At 45.1% G+C, this 12,752-nt stretch overlaps 1 protein-coding gene across 1 annotated transcript in view; it reads right to left on the bottom strand.

Moving 5' to 3' along the window:
* Window positions 1-12,752, bottom strand: part of PNPLA7 (patatin like phospholipase domain containing 7) — an 864,087-nt gene that overhangs the window by 314,001 nt on the left and 537,334 nt on the right. The window lies entirely within an intron of this gene.

Genomic DNA, 12,752 nt, shown 5'->3' with positions numbered 1-12,752 from the left:
CATCAGTATTAAATATAATGAAATTCACAAATAATTCTCGTACTTTAATGGTTTATTTTTCAGCTGATGTTATATCACAGATAGATGTGCTCCTATGGTGAGATCTGCAATCTTTTAAAGAAAAAGTATGAAAGATGACTATGGATGTGCTTGGGTGGGTGGGAATGAAGACTAAACTGAGGCAAAAGAACGTAAGAACTCTAATGGGTCTAATACCTTCCTTTTTAATATTCTAGGATTGTTAACAACTGAGTGTGGTAAAAGCAGTTAGTTTAATAAAAGGTTTACACAAGGAAGAATCTGTAAAGTGATTTGGGGAAAGCCACTGCTTATCTCTGGGGGTAAGTAGCTATGTTCCCTCTAAGTGAACACCTGAGCAATTGCTTATATATTCTAGGAGCTTCACAGAAGACAAATGCAAGTAGGGATGGAGGTCAGGTAGACCCTGATTGATTTTCAGAGGATTATGTTTGTGAGGAGCTAGCTAAATTAAAGGTGGATAAAGTGATGGGGCTAGATCAGTGGTCTCAAACTCGAACCTTTAGTGGGGCCACATTTTGGATTTGTAGGTACTTGGAGGGCCGCAGAAAAAATAGTTAATGTCTTATTAAAGAAATGACAACTTTGCATGAGGTAAAACTCTTTATAGTTTATAAATCTTTCCTTTAACAGTTAAAGGAAAGATTTATAAACTATAAAGAGTTTTACTTTATGCAAAATTATCATTAACTATTTTTTCTGCGGCCCTCCAAGTACCCTATTTTTTCTGCATTTAAAGTTTAATATCTTTCCTTTCTCAAAACTGACACATTTCAATCACTATATTGAAAATAAAATCATTTTCCCTACCTTTGTTGTCTGGTGACTTTATTTTTCTATGCATTTAACTATGTTTCCAGGGTCTTCTTGTCCTTTGACTGGTTTTCTCTCCATCTTCACTTTCTGCCTTGGATCCATCTTTGGCATTAACTTAATATTCAATTTTTTCTGCTTTCTATTCAAAATCTACGTGTCCATGTTACCTTCCCTTCTATCTCTCTCTCTTCTTCTGTCCCTATTTCCATGGTCTGACATCTCTTTCTTTCCTTTCTCTCCCTCCTTCCTTCCTTTCCCCTGGTCTGGCATCTGTCTCCTTCCCCCCCCCCAACTTTTTATTTCTTTCACCCTGCCCCCTTCTTTCTTTCTCTCTCTCTCCGTGCCCCCTTTCTTTCTTTCTGTCTCCATGCCCCTTTCTGCCTGTGTCCCATCTCCCTTCTTTCTTTGTCTCCCTGTACCCCCTTTCTTTCTTTACTTCTCCCTGCCCTCCCCCAAGCCACTACCATCAGGGAACAGGCTGCCACTGCCGCAATTGGGGAACAGGCCGCCACCGCCTCAATAGGGGAACAGGCTGCCACCACCGCAATCAGGGAACAGGTCGCGCCGAGGTCTTAACTCTCCCTGCTTATCTTCCCCAGCGTGGGGCCGACCAATTCTCACCACCCGACGTCAATTTTAACGTCGGGGAGGAACTTTCAGGCCAGCCAGGCAGCGATTGGCTGGCCCGGAACTTCCTCCCCGACGTTAGAATTGACGTCGGGTGGTGAGAATTGGTTGGCTCCGAGCTGGGGAAGATAAGCAGGGAGAGGTAAGACCTCGGGCACTGGCCTGTTCCCCGATTGCGGTGGCTTGGGGGAGGGCAGTTGGAAGGGAAGTAGATTGGAGATCCCTGCTTTAGGCGAGGACAGATTGCTGGCCGCAAAATAGTCCCTGGGGAGCCGCATGCGGCCCGTGGGCCGCATGTTTGAGACCGCTGGGCTAGATAGTGTACATCTGAGAGTACTGAAGGAACTTATAGAAATTCTGACAGCTCTCCTGGATAACCTTTTCAATGCTTCTCTAGAATCAGGAGTGGTACTGGATGACTGGAGAAGGGCAAATGTGATCCCTCTCCACAAAAGTAGAAATAAGGAAGAAATCGAGAACTATATGCTAGTAAGTCTGACTTCTGTGGTAAGTAAATTAATGGAAATATTTTTAAAACCGAGAATAGTGACGTTTCTGGAATCCAGTGGATTACAGGACCCGAGGCAGTAGAGGCAGGTCTTGTCAGACAAATTTGATAAATTTCTTTGACCTGGTGACCAGTGAATTGGATAGAGGGAGTGCACTAGATGTGGTGTATTCAGATTTTAGCTAGAGAATACCAAGGGGACAAATTTTCCCTGTCCCTGCAGGATCTCTATCACCATCCCGTCCTGGCGAACTCTGTCCCTATCTCTTCTCCTGCCCCATTCCTGTAGGCTCTGTCCTCATTTGCACAAGCCTCAAACACTTTAAAATCATAAGTGTTTGAGGCTTGTGCGGTTGGGTCAGGGCTTGCAGGAATGGGACAGGAACAGAACTCGCAGGGGATGCGATGAGGATATTGAAATCCTGTAGGGATGAGGACAAATTTGTCCTCGTGTCATTCTCTAATTTTAGCAAAGACTTTGATGGTGTTCTGTACAGGTTTCTAATAAATAAACTAAGTGCTCTCAGGATGGGCCCCAAAGTGATGTACTGGGTCAGGAACTAGTTGAGTGGAAGGTGACAAGGTTAGTTGTCAATGGAGATTGCTCTGAGGTGGTGTGCCTCAAGGTTTGGTTCTTGTGTTCTTTTTAACATTTTTGAAAGCGATGTTGCTGAAGGGCTGTTGGGTAAAATTTGCCTCTTTGTGGATGATACCAAAATCTGCAATAGAATAGAAGCCCCTGATGGTGTGAATAATATGAGGAAGGATCTAGTGAAGCTTGAACAATGGTCTGAAATTTGCCAGCTAAGAAATGCAAGGGATGATACCAACTAACTCATGGCTTTGTTCAATGAGTGTGCCAACCTTAAAATTACTACTACTACTACTTATTGTTTATATAGCTTAAAAGTGACTACGTTGGTTACAGCCTGTGGTATACAATATTTTCAGCAGCTGGCCTTTCTTGTGGAATTCTTGGTTGGCTACACTGAGGATAGAAAATAATTATTTAGGACCTGATATTCATGCTGCTGAATATGTTTTTTTCCACTCTAAGTTTTCAATTCAACTTGGGATCATACCAATTATACATATCTGTGCAATTCAGTGTTTCCCAAGTATTACCCACTTTTCTCCCAGAAACTCAGGGCTCCTTTTACTAAGCTGCGCTTGCGTTTTTAGTGCATGCAGGATATTACCACGCGCTATGTGGCTAGAACTAACGCCAGCTCAATGCTGGTGTTAGCATCTAGTGTGTGCGGCAATGTAGCGCACACTATTCCGCACGTTAATGCCCTAATGCAGCTTCATAAAAAGAGCCCTTAGTGACACCACTTAAGGCTCAAGCATTTCATTGCCTTAAGCTTTGTGTCCACTTGTTATCGGTTCTTTTTCTAATAGTAACTCTAAAATTTTTCTCCAAATTTTTCTTAACTTCACCTTAATAATTTACTTAATGGTTTCATGGTTGGAATGTAAACTGGTGTGAGAATGCCACCACCATCTTAGTTGGAGAAAATGGTCCAGTGAGATGGTGGTGCATTTATTTCTAGGTATATGTGGTTAAGTGTCTATAGGGAGGTTAATAATAGTTTTACTAAATAAATTATGAGTATATTTGTAGGAGAAGAGCCTTGAGAAAACTTTGGAGGAAACATGTTGGCTATAAGTTCCTCAACCATGAGACCATTAGTAAAGTTAAAATTTTGGAGAAAAGTTTTGAAGAGTTACAATCTATGTATATAAAATCGGATGTATGTATGTATGCATGTTCCAGCATAACTCTGAAACGCATGGACCGATTTCAACCAAACTTGGGATACATATCACTTACTATCTGGGAACAAATACTGTGGGGGTGGGAAGGGGGTGACAATTAAAAATTATCAAAAACAATAGATTTTAGTGTCTACCCCATAGTGTTTTTGGGCTCGCTGAGATTAATACTCAGCATAACTCTGAAACGCATGGACAGATTTAAACCAAACTTGGTATACATTTGACTTACTATCTGGGGAAAAATACTGTGGGGGTGACATTTAAAAATTATAGAAAATGTCAGATATTAGTGTCTAAACCAAAGTTTTCGGGCTCACTGAGATGAATACTGATACTTCCAATGCCGTTTAGGTCCAAGTACAGCCCCATAGAGAGGGACATTTGTGTGGGACATGTGGGGGGTGGATCATTTTGGGATTCATAAATATCCGGGCAATGCCAGGTAATCTGCTAGTTAGAAATAAGAACCAATGATGACTGGACACATAAAGCTTAAGGCAATGAAATGCTTAAGCCTTAAGTGGTGTCGCTGAGGTTCTAGAAGTGGGAAACACTGAATTGCACAGCAAGATATACATTGCTTCAGATTAACAAATACATGTAATTGGTGACCACACCATTGACTATTAGCAGGACTAAAGTCAACAGACAACTAACCAGCTGAATAATGCCACAAAGAAGATAAGTGCTGGCTTTCCATAAGCCAGCCCATTATTTTAGGGATAAAATCTGGTCATTAGCAAATTATAATGATCTGATGTTATTAGCCCAAAAATATATATTAAAGCAAGAAAAGACCTGCTCTCGATTCTTAACTGGCGGGTTGGAACTGAGGGTGCTTCACCACAATAAATACTCCCAAAAATTCGAGACTTATTCAAAGTCCCAGGTGTACAGTCAGTTCATGGGAACTTCTTTCCAATCAATAAAGAGTTTGCCAGGGGATGTCCTAGCATGCTGCACAGAAGTGCCGAGCAGGACTAGCCCATAAACATCATTGTGCTCACCTTGGAACTAATAAAATAATTTTTTGTGTATTTGTAAATCCCTTTTTTTCTTTTATATATATTTATATATTGTCACACTCCTGGTACCGGCTCCTCACCTGGGCTACCGGGTAGTGTGCAGAATAATAGTCCCAAGCGTGCCTTCATAAAGTTGAAAGTCCTGCTGGCACAACAGTAAAAGTGATATGAATAAGGTCAGAAAAAAAAAACCAAGTATTCTTAATGAGAGCAAACTTTTAATTATGCAGTACCACTGAATAAGCAGTCCTGCCAGAGTTCAGGAATTCATTTCACACAGTCTTGTATACAAAACAAAAAGAGTGGTCTTGTGGTCTTGCAAAAGACAGACCTTACTCCCAGGTAAGTATAAAACAATCTCACACTGCTTTCTTTTATGGCTCCACAATCTTTGCTTCACAGTTCAAAACAAAATATCGCATTGCTTCACAGTCCCTATATTAATCCTCCAAAGGAGTTCCTCCGTTCCAGTTCAGCACACTGGACTTGCCTGGCTTATAACAGGCTTCCCACACCAGCTCTATAAACATGTGGGGGAGGGGTGTAGCTGAGTCCACACTATCAAGAATTGCCAAATCTGGGCCCACGATCCCAACCCAAAAGATCTTCAGGGGACTCACCCCACACTACCCTCAATTAACCTTAGAGTCTCATATAAGCAGGAACAAAAAAGGAAAAACACAAGCTCACAGAAAAGTCCCAAAAATAAAGGCGCTGATATTCAGCAGCGAGCCATGCACTGCTCACACTTATCAGCAAAACTCTCAAGCTTCCAGGTATCCCCAAAAAAAGGATTCAGCAAAAGCAATAAAACAGTAGCAAAACCATTTAACTCTCATCCATGTAAACCTCAGCCGGTTCAAAGGAAGTGTCCATGGCTTCTACTGTTTGTAGACTGGTTAGCTGGCTTGCCTCAGGAAAAGCTTCCACTTCTTCCATCTCGACCTCATTATCCAGCTTATCTTCAGGAGGGCTGGCCCTGGTGACCTCTCTCTTCCCCAGCTCAGGGCTCACTGATTTAAACCCCCTGGACTCTGAGATTTTGGTCTAAACAGGACACACCCTGAACTGTGTGGGGGAAGGGCAAACTGCTGCCTCTGGTGGGCTTTCTCCTGAGCTTTAATTAGCTTCAGCAGCTGAGCACTTCCAGAGTTAGGCTGACTTCTAGGCTGTTCCTTTCTACAGGCAGTCTCAGGCTCTTCTAGGCTGTTCCTATAGTGTTCCCCCTACCCCCTGATCTCCTGCACTCGGGCAGACTTCCTAGGCTCAGTGTCTGAGAATTTGGGGGCAGCAGAACTAACACACTGATCTGCTCTTTTCAGCTGTATGCTAGGATTTTGTGGCTTTCTGTCCGGAACAAGCCTAGCTCTAGGGCTGGGGTTGTTACATACCCTCACCTTTAAGGGCTGATCGTTCTTAGATTTCAAACCTGCCTCCTTGTTCTCCTGCATCCTAGACAGGCTATCCACATTTGTGCTTAGCCGCCCTGGTTGATGCAGTACCTTGAACCGAAACGTCTGAAAGGCCAAATACCACCGGGTGAGACGGGAGTTATTGTTTCTCATCGTATTCAACCACTTCAGCGCAACATGATCAGTCACAAAGGTAAATTCACGCTCTTGTAAATAATGTTCAAGGGCCTGCATTGCCCATTTGGCGGCCAAACACTCCTGCTCAACTGTCGCGTAATTCCTCTCATTGGGATGCAGCTTGCGGCTTAAATATAACACTGGGTGTTCCACCCCCTGTACCTCTTGGCTTAGAATTGCCCCTAGTCCCGTGCCAGAGGCATCAGTTTGAAGGATAAGGGGTTTGGAAAAGTCAATGGACTTAAGCACCGGGTTTGTGCATAAAGCCTTCTTGAGGTCTTCGACCATCCCTTTACCTGCAGCCTCCCACCACAGGATATCCAGACTATCCTTTTTTAACATATCCGTGAGAGCCGACGCCCTGGTGGCGAAGTCAGGTATAAACAGCCTATAATACCCGATAAGCCCTAGAAACCCTCGGAGTTGCTTTTTAGTGCTAGGCAACGGGTAATCCCTTACACACTTTACCTTTTCAACCAGAGGCTTGACCTGGCCTCTTCCCACAACATATCCCAGATACTTGACTTCTTTCTGTCCTAAATAACACTTTTTCGGGTTAATCGTAAACCCTGCTTCCCTTAAAGATTCCAACACGGCCCCTATGTGCCTCAGGTGCTGTGACCAACTTTGGGAGTAAATCACAATGTCGTCCAAGTAGGCCTCCGCATAGTGGTGATGTCCCCTTAGCACTTCTGTGATACCCCTTTAGCATATAACAGCAGCGCTGTGAAGACCAAACGGCATACGCCTGAACTGATACAAGTCGAGAGGGGTACTGAAGGCTGTCTTAGGTCTAGCACTAGGTGACAGCGGGATCTGCCAATACCCCTTCGTAAGGTTAATAGTAGAGAGATATTGGGCCTGCCCCAGCCGATCTAATAGGTCATCCACTTGGGGCATGGGGAAGGCATCAAATTGTGATATTTCATTGAGCTGCCTAAAGTCAATACAGAATCTGGGGGTGCCGTCAGCCTTGGGCACAATAACAATTGGACTTGACCAAGGGCTTTGTGATGGTTCAATCACCCCCAGAGTCAGCATTTCCTCCACCAAGTTTTGTATCAACTCTTTCTTCCCCTCAGATAACCTATAAGGTTTTACCCTCACTATCTTCCCCGGTGTAGTAATTATCTCGTGGGTGACCACCTCTGTGCGACCAGGTACGAGTGAAAACACATCCTGGAAATCCTGTACTAAGGTTTCCAACTGGCTTGCTTGTTCCTCTGACAGACCGGTCCCTATATTGACCCCCTCTGTTTGTGTCAAGTCTGCTATCTGGGGCCCTAGATCATCATCCTGTTTTTGCTCAGCCATTAAGGCCAAAACTTCTTTCCCGCCAGGGCTTTAGGAGGTTAATTTGATACGTTTGAACCCTATTTTTTTCATCCCTGACCCGATAATCAACTTCGTTAAGCTTTTCCACAATGGTGGCCGGGCCTTTCCACTCAGCAAGAAACTTGTTGAGATCCGAAGGTATCAAGATCAAAACTCTATCTCCCACCTTCAGTTGACAGGACCTGGCTCCTTTGTCATAATAGAACTTCTGCCTCTTCTGGCCCCATTCCAGATTATTTTTACCTATCCGGGCCTAGCCTTTTCCTTAACTGGGCCAAGTAGGATATGACATTGGCTTCCGTCCCTTTCCGTGACCCCCAATGGTCCCTTACAATATCCAGTATACCTTGGGGAGTCCTACCATATAGCATCTCGAAGGGACTTACATTGAGGGAATCCTGCACTTTTTCTCTGGCTGCGAACAGCACCAAAGGAATAAAGAGATCCCAGTCCCTTCTCTCTTGTCCTAAAACCTTCTTCAACATCTGTTTGAGCGTTTGATTGAAACGCTCAACCATTCCATTGGCTTGGGGATGGTAGGCTGAAGTTTTTATATGCCGAATACAAACCCCTGCCAGAACTTCTCCATCTCCTTTGAGAGGAAATTGCTCCCTTGATCCGTCAAGACCTCCTGTGGGAACCCTACTGTACAGAACAGCCCTACTAATTCCCTCATAATAGCGGCAGAGAATGACTTCCGCAATGGAAAAGCCCATGGATACCTGGTGGCCACATCCATGACGACGAGGATAAAACTATGTCCCCATGGAGTTCTCTCTAGCAGTCCCACAATGTCCATGGCCAGCCATGCTAGCGGCTCCTCCACCCTAGGGACAGAAACAAGTGGGGCCCGGGCAGGCTTACTCAGAGATAGCTTTTGGCAGACGGGACAGGCTTTGCAAAAGTTCACAACGTCTCGGGATATCCCCGGCCAAAAGAATCTCCTTAACACCTGTATCTCCGTTGCCTCCGCACCTTTGTGCCCCGACAGAGGATGGTCATGAGCGGTTTGTAGAGCTATCTTACGAAACCCCTGTGGCACCACCAGCTGCTCCTGCCTAACCTTAGGGGTCTCTCCTGAGCTCTGCCGGTACAACAACCCCTGCCTTACCCTGAACCTAACCGCATCCGGTGAAGGTATGGCCACCTGATGCCAAGCCTCCTGAAGTGAGGCATCAGCTTTTTGCTCAGCGGAGAAAGTAGGAAATACTTCTCTGACCCCTTGAGGGAGCCAGGGTATCTCCTTAGAACTGGCCACTTGCCTTAGAGCCTGACTCCTTTGGTGTTTCTGTCTCCATTTCTGGGCCTGAGTTTGCTGGCCCTGCCTCTGGGAATATCTCCGCACCACCTCCCCACTAAAGGGAAAAATGCGGTCCAATTCTTCTTCCCCTTCTGAGGTAACAGGACCCTGGGACCGAGTACCCACTAAGCCCTGTTTAATCCTTAAGTATTCTTCTAGGCCTTCCCAATCTCGGCCTAATATAAGAGCATAGGGAACTTTAGGCACGATTGCAAAATCGACCCTGTATACCTTATCCCCATACAGCATAGTTGTTGGCCGGAGCGGGTATCTGATGCTATCTCCATGAACGCACCGAATGATCACCATCTTCCCTCCTTCTCTCATCTTCTCCTTCGGGGAATATTTGTTTATACTGGCATGTGGCCATCATAGATTGGTCGGCGCCTGTATCTATCAAGGCCACTACCTCCTTTCTTGCTATTGAAACTGACACCTGATATTCCCTAAGACTGTATCTAACAGGGCCACGGGTGACTATCAAGTCCCTCTTCCCCTTACAAAAACGCTGGGTGTGTCCACTTCCCCCACAGCGAAAACACCGAAGACCCTCTCCCTGTGAGATCTTCCTAACTTTGGGCCCCCCTGGGGTTTCATGGTACAGCGACTGGGAATGTGTAACCCCCTCAGAGTTGGGTAAGGCACCGGCTCTCTCTGGCCAGTCTAGGTCTAAATATGTCCCAGCCACCTCCCCTTGAGGCCAGCCCCCTGTGCCCGCTGCTCCCTCTGGCTCCCCCAAAAATTGGTTTGGCGCCTCACTAGGTGTCTCTTTGCCTATGTCCAACACAAATAAAGGGTTAGCTCCTACCACAGGTCGCAATTCAAGGTCCAGGACAGGATCGCTGAGTGGCTTAGTAGACGCCTGTTGTAATAGTTGAATCAGGACCCTCGCCTGGGCGCTTATTGCCTTTACCAGTTCATCATACTGTCGACTTTCACACTCTTGTTTGAGATTTCACAAGTCCTGGTTGGCCTTTAAGACGGCCTGCAGGTTCTCGCCCTGCTTCTGCCTCTCCTCCGCAAGGAACACCAATAGCTGCTCCTAGTCCATCGTCCCGGCGTCTGCAACAGAAACAAACACAAGGAACAAACCAAGTGTGGCACCTTAAACACACTGCCGACCTTTTAAAGAAGGGCACAGTCAGTCACTTTACACTTTATCCTCATCAGCCCCTTAGCTAGGGTACTCTTACCCGTGGTACTGATGAGTCTGCGCCATGGGTGTTAGGCCTCCTTGACCTCCAGTCGCTCTCTCTGCTCTACTCGGTCTGTCAGCTGCAGTCCACCTTCCGGATCGGGTCCTCTGCAATCCTGGCTTCCCGCGGCTCAGAACAGGTCCCTCCGACTCCAAAGATCTCCGGTAGGTCAGCCAGACACTGGTCAATGGTGCCTTTCTTCCTCCGACTTGGCAGGCGCAACAGGAACAAAAAAACCCCAAAAATTGTTGTGTTTTTTTTTGTTTGTTTTTTTAAGAGTTCACAAAACCACCAGCAGGAGGCACTAGATCCCACTCCTGATACCACTTGTCACACCCCTGGTACCGGGTTGTCAGAATGGCTACCAGGTGGTGTGCAAAATAACAGTCCCGAGCATGCCTTCATAAAGTTGAAAGTCCTGCTGGCACAACAGTAAAAGTGATATGAATAAGGTCAGAAAAAAAACCCCCAAGTGTTCTTAATGAGAGCAAACTTTTAATTATGTAGTACCACTGAATTAGCAGTCCTGCCAGAGTTCAGGAATTCATTTCACACAGTCTTGTATACAAAACAAAAAGAGTGGTCTTGCAAAAGACAGACCTTCACCTTACTCCCAGGTAAATATAAAACAATCTCACACTGCTTTCTTTTATGGCTCCACAATCTTTGCTTCACAGTTCAAAACAAAATATCGCATTGCTGGGAACCAATTCTTCACAGTCCCTATATTAATCCTCCAAAGGAGTTCCTCCGTTCCAGTCCAGCACACTGGACTTGCCTGGCTTCCCACACCAGCTCTATAAGCAGGTAGGGGAGGGGTATAGCTGAGTCCACACTATCAAGAATTGCCAAAACTGGCCCCATGATTCCAACCCAAAAGATCTTCAGGGGACTCACCCCACACTACCCTCAATTAACCTTGGAGTCTCATATAAGCAGGAACAAAAAAGGAAAAACACAAGCTCACAGAAAAGTCCCAAAAATAAAGGCGCTGATATTCAGCAGTGAGCCATGCATTGCTCACACTTGTCAGCAAAACCTTCAAGCTTCCAGGTATCCCAATAGAAGCCCAGACCAGATGCCTAACTCTGGAAGTGCTCAGCTGCTGGAGCTAATTAAAGCTCAGGAGAAAGCCCAGCAGAAGCAGCAGTTTGCCCTTCCCCCATGTTTGTCTATGTGTTCCACAATTATATTTTTTATAATTGTTTCTACCGTTTTGCCCAGCACTGAAGTGAGGCTTACTGGTCTGTAATTTCCCAGATCTCCCCTGGAGCCCTTTTTAAAAATCGGCATAACATTGGCCACCCTCCAATCTCCAGGTACTACAGATGATTTTAGCAACAGGTTACAGATCACTAACAGCAGGTCAGCTATTTCATATTTGAGTTCTTTAGTACCCTAGGATGTATACCATCTGGTCCTGGCAATTTATCACTTTTTAACTTGTCGATTTGGCTCAGTACATCTTCCAGATTCACTGAGATTTCTTTCAGTTCTTCCACATCATCACCTTTGAAAACCATTTCCGGTTCAGGTAGATCTCTTACATCTTCTTCCGTAAAGACTGAAGGAAAGAATTTATTGTCTTTCCGCTAAGGCCTTATCCTCCCTGAGCATCCCTTTTGCTCCTTGATCATCCAACGGTCCTACAGATTCCCTCACAGATTTTCTGCTTCTGATGTACTTAAAGTGCTATGAGTATTTGTCTCTTTTGCAAGTTTCTCTTCATATTTTTTCTTAGCATCTAACTTGCCAGTGTTTCTTCTTAATTTCTTCATTTGGATCCTTTTTTCCATTCTTTAAAGGCTGTTTTATTGGCTCTAATAGCCTCTTTCACTTCACCTTTTAACCACGCCGGTTCTCGTTTCCTCTTCTTTCCAGCTTTGCTGATACGTGGAATGCATCTGGTCTGGGCTTCTATGATGGTATTTTTAAATAACATCCATGCACTGTTATTACTGTCCCTCTTCCCTGAGCAGCCCTTGTGATGAATTGCATACATTTCCAAATTGCTAACATGTTTAACACTCTTGTTCCAGGTCAGATGTCCCAGACCTTCATTGTACCTATACAAGGGCATCATTGTGTGATTCTTGATGACCTACTGAAAGAGCAGTTTATTGGTGATAGTTTTGTGCTCATATGACACCATTCCATATACCTTACTAGAAACATAGAAAGATGACGGCAGAAAAGGCGCCTAGCCCATCAAGTCTGCCCACTCTACTGACCCACCCCCCTAAGTCTACTCTCCTAGAGATCCCACACCTAATGACCCAATTCCTTAACTCGACCCTCGTAGGGATCCCTTAAAATTTGGCACGCTGTTGGCCTCGATCACCTGTACTGGGAGCTCATTCCAATGATCAACCACTCTTTTGGTGAAGAAGTACTTCCTGGTGTCACCATGAAATTTCCCGCCCCTGAGTTTAAGCGGATGCCCTCTTGTGGCCGAGGGTCCTTTGAGAAAGAAAATATCATCTTCCACCTCTACACGTCCGGTGATATATTTAAATGGCTCAATCATGTCTCCCTTTT

Source organism: Geotrypetes seraphini, chromosome 10, assembly GCF_902459505.1.
Source record: "Geotrypetes seraphini chromosome 10, aGeoSer1.1, whole genome shotgun sequence".
Classification (NCBI taxonomy): Eukaryota; Metazoa; Chordata; class Amphibia; order Gymnophiona; family Dermophiidae; genus Geotrypetes; species Geotrypetes seraphini.
This window is presented reverse-complemented; position numbering and strand designations above follow the sequence as displayed.